A 4,829-nucleotide genomic window follows, 5' to 3' on the forward strand; every position below is an offset into this window, starting at 1 on the left:
AACACCATGCCTCAAATCAGATCGGAGCTTCGGCACGCAAAACCCAGAATAATATATATATATATATATATATATATATATATATATATATATATATATATATATATATATACAGGGTGTTTCATTTTAGCTGCACCAAATTTTTAAAAATTGCCTGTGGCAGATAGCACAATTGTAATCCTTCATAGAAACTACTCGATGAGGCGGCCAATACTTCCACGAGAAATCAAAACGCCTGATTGAATAATTCACATAATTACGCTCATTAACTTTTAAATAATTATTTACGGTACATCTTTCAATCTACGAATTATAGCCGCTGAGTTCGCAAGGCGTTTCCACTTGGAACGAATTATCAGGACTGAACCAGTTTCGAGATATTAATTTTCAAAGTGTCCGACGAAATGCATGGGCGTTCCAGTTAACTTTTTGAGGAAAACGCTGTTTTATGCATTGAAGCACTTTGAAGCACTTACCATCCATATATATATATATATATATATATATAATATATATATATATATATAGAGAGAGAGAGAGAGGAGAGAGAGAGAGAGACGCGGAAGGGTTCGGTCGATTCAAGATGCCTCAACGCTTCTCTGCCAGGCATGCCCCCGCAGTACCGACTTCATGTTGAGCAAGCTATTGGAGCGACGCTTTCATTAGTAAACTTCACGTGTATCTCGTCGTCCTTTTAGGTGCGAAGCACCTTATGCGCCCGGGCTGTCGGCGTCTCCTGTCGTCGTCGTAGTCGCGGTAAGCAAGCGGCTCGTGCTCGCGCTCGGCATGCGCTCGTGCCACTGCTCCCGCGTTCGTCGTCGTCTTTCACAGCTCGCTGCGTTGCCGCTCATCATTACAGCGTAGAATTTCACTTCTCTTCTGTCGTCGTAATGGGGAGGCCGCATTTACGGGGTTATGAGCCACTGTTTAAGGCAGTATGAGTGAGTGAGTGAGACAACTTTAATAAATATCTGGCAAATTGATGGCCTGGGTCTAGACCGCGCCAGGGGCAGCAGAGAGACCCTGTCTCTCGGTAACCCGCCGGGGTGGCTCAGTCAGCTAAGGCGTTGCGCTGCTGAGCACGAGGTCGCGGGATCGAATCCCGGCCCCGGCGGCCGCATTTCGATGGAGGCGAAATGCAAAAATGCCCGTGTGCTTGCGTTGTAGTGCACGTTAAAGAACCCCAGGTGGTCAAAATTATTCCGGAGCCCTCCACTACGGCGTGCCTCATAATCAGAACTGGTTTTGGCACGTAAAACCCCAGAAAGAAGAAGAAGAAGAAGAAGCTGTCTCTCGGTAGCTTCCCGGGCTTGCTGGATGGCTCAAAGTTGGTCCTGAAGATCAGAGCTAGTCAGTGCGGGTCTCCACCGCGCCCTTAGTTCATCCGGGGGGACTGCAATTCTCCTCTGAACTATTTCACAATCCCAGAATATGTGCTCTAGGGTGGCTACTCTATCATTACATAACTTACATTTGGCCTCAGGGTATAAATCCGGAAACATGCGGTTAAGATGTACCGGGTTCGTGTAAGTTCTGGTTTGAAGTCGCCTCCAGTCAACCGCCTGAGACCTGTTTAATTTTGGGTTAGGAGGTGGATATGGACACCTCGACTTTCTGCAGAATTGGGTAATGTCCCTGAATGATAATAGTCAAGCCCTATCAATCCGTTCCATCTCCTCCTCGGCCAGAGCCCCCCCCCCCCCCCCCTAGTCGGGCGCGGTTAGTGAGTCCTCGCGCAACACGATGGGCAGACTCGTTAAGGTTTGGGTTGGCGGTGGATTCGCAGTCCGTATGGGCTGGGAACCAGATGATTTCCTTGTCGTAACATTCCTCAGATGATATAAGTTTGGTTTCACTGTTTAGAATTTTCGCAGCTTCAACTGATATCCGTCCTCTGGCATAATTTCGTATAGCCGATTGAGAGTCGCTAATAATGTATCTATATTTGGGATATATATTTGGGATAGCCAGAGCGATGGCAACCTCCTCCGCAACCTCAGAGAGACTGGTTTTGATTGAATACGTGCGTACGCTTTCTTGCTTTGTATTGATTGCTACTGATGTAAATGCTAGGTGATTTGAATATTCCGCGGCGTCCACGAACAGCGCTTCCTCACCATTGCCATAGGTTTTGAGTAGAGTTTTAGCTCTGCTAGTTCTCCTGCCCTGATTGAATTCCGGGTGCATATTTTTGGGTAAATTGGGGATTTAATCCTGCTGCTCATCTCTCTGGTCCACGTAACCTTCGGTCCTTGCTGGTTATGGTAATTTATTCGTAATTTATCGAATATACTTCTGCCAGTCCGGCTGCTGGCGAGTCTTTCCAGCTGAGCTATCTGCTGAGCTTCGATCAATTCTTCTAAGGTGTTATGCATGCCCAGCTGCATTAACCTCTCTGTACTGGTGCTGTCGGGCAAGCCTATAGGGCCTGATTAAAAGATTTCCTTATGAGCGTATTGATTTTGTCCTTTTCAGCCTTGCACCAGTCAAGGTACGCAGCTACGTAAATGATGTGGCTTATCGCAAACGATTGAATGAGCCTAACAATGCTAGCCTCTTTCATTCCCTGATACTTGTTCGTGATTCTCCTAATCAGCCTAATAGCGTTAGTGACCTTGGTCCCGAGCTTTCTAAGGGTTTCGCCGTTAGTTCCTTTAGACTCAATATTGAGTCCCAGGACCCTAATTTGTTCAACGATGGGGATGGCCCCGCCATTCTTCGTACGAATGTGTATCTCTTCGTACTCTCTCTCTTTGATGCACCCCTTGGGCGGCCTGCCCTTGAGGGTGGGTCTGTAAAGGAGAAGCTCTGATTTCTCTGGGGAGCATTCAAGCCCCGTGCCTTTAAGGTACTCCTCTACTTTGCATACCGCTTCCTGTAATTTCTGTTCTATTTCTCCATCACTGCCTTGCGAGATCCATATGGTAATGTCATCCGCGTACAAGGAGTGATTGATTCCTTCGATGTCTTCGAGCTTTTCGGGCAATCCTATCATAATGAGGTTAAAGAGCATGGGCGATATCACGGAGCCCTGAAGCCTACCCGAACTGCCCATGTCCCTCACCTCTGACGTGAGTTCCCCCATCGTGAGGGTAGCCTTCCTATTCGTTAGGAAGTCTCGGATGTAATTGTACGCCCTTTCTCCTAGGCTTAGGTGGCTGACTTGACTGAGTATGGCCGAATGTGCTGCTTTGTCGAATGCTTTCTTGAGATCCAACCCTAATATAGCTCTGGTGGACCTCGTTTTACTGTCTAGTATTTGATGCTTGATTTGCAGCATAACGTCCTGAGTAGAGAGACCAGCCCGAAAGCCCAACATAGTATTTGGATATATTTCGTTTTCTTCCAAGTAATTGTTTACTGTGATAAGGAATGCGTGCTCCATAAGCTTTCCTGCGCAAGAGGTGAGAGATATGGGCCGCAGATTTGAAATATTAATTGGTTTGCCAGGCTTGGGAATAAGTATGACCTGGGCTTCCTTCCACTGTTGTGGTATAGAGCCCTTGGTCCAGCATTCGTTTATGTATTTCGTGATATTCTCTATTGCCTGATTATCCAGGTTTTTTAGCATCTTGTTATTAATCTTGTCTGGCCCCGGGGCAGATTTCGTATTGAGTTTTTGCAGCACTGCTCTAATCTCTTGTGTAGTGAAGTCCTCATCCAAGGACACATTAGGCTTTCCTTTATATCGCCCACGCTCGACTATTGGGTTGGAGGGAAGGTATGCAGCGCTTGCCTCGGCGATGAGTTCATCTTCCTTCCCTTTGTGTCCATGCATAAGTTTTCGCAAGTTATGTTTTTGAGATAGTTTGAGATTGTCTGGATCTAGCAGGTATTTAAATATACGCCACGTCTGGCCAGAAAAAATCTGACCATCCATAGCATTGCAGAGCTCATCCCATTGCTGTTTGCATAACTGTTTGCTATGCTCTTCAATCTTTTTGTTTAACTCAGCTATTCGCTTACGTAGACTCCTATTGTACTTTTGTTGACGCCATCTATGTTGTAAAGACTGTTTCGCCTCCCACATATGTGCGAGACGACTATCAATCTTCTCTACCGGTTGGTCCGGCGTGATAGTGTGAGTGGCTACGCTTACGTCTTTGATGACGTCTCTAGCCCATTGTTCTGTTTTCAATCGGCTCTTGCTTCCTGTCATCTCTTATTTTGCGAAACTTATCGCAGTCGATCCATTTAACGGCTTTATTATTTTCGGCATCTACGGTTTCTTCGATCTTGATTTCTATAATTCGATGATCGCTCCCAAGGTCTTCGAGGGTGTTTCTCCATTTGACGGTTACCACCTTGTTGACGAATGTTAGATCCGGTGTGGTATCTCTGTTGAGCCCGGTCCCTATACGTGTAGGGGAGGCGGGCTCATTTACGAGCGTTAACTCTGTATCTTGAATGTCTTGCCATAGCATTTTGCCGTTTACTCTCGTATAACCATACCCCAAGGCACCGTGCGGGGCATTAAAGTCTCCCTCTATGATCAGAGGACTAGTCCCTGCCATCACCACAGCCTTTCTAAAGAGAGTTATGAAGCGCTGTCCTTTTTGGGTTGGATTACTATATAAATTTAGAATAAATATGCTTGAGGATTTCCTCCATCTGGGGAGCTCTATTAGCACGTGTTCAATGTCTGAGATTTGGGTTTCATGCCGAATCACCACTAGCCCTTTCCTCACTAGTGTAGTTAATGTTGTTATTCCCATTCGGGGGCCCGACAGCTTGATATCCCGGCTGTTTCGCCAGTCCATGTGTTTCCTGAAGAATCATAACGTCCGGTTTAGTCTTGTTTATAAGGTATTGTTACAGGACCGCCTTTT

This window comes from Dermacentor silvarum, chromosome 1 (assembly GCF_013339745.2).
Source record: "Dermacentor silvarum isolate Dsil-2018 chromosome 1, BIME_Dsil_1.4, whole genome shotgun sequence".
Lineage (NCBI taxonomy): Eukaryota > Metazoa > Arthropoda > Arachnida > Ixodida > Ixodidae > Dermacentor > Dermacentor silvarum.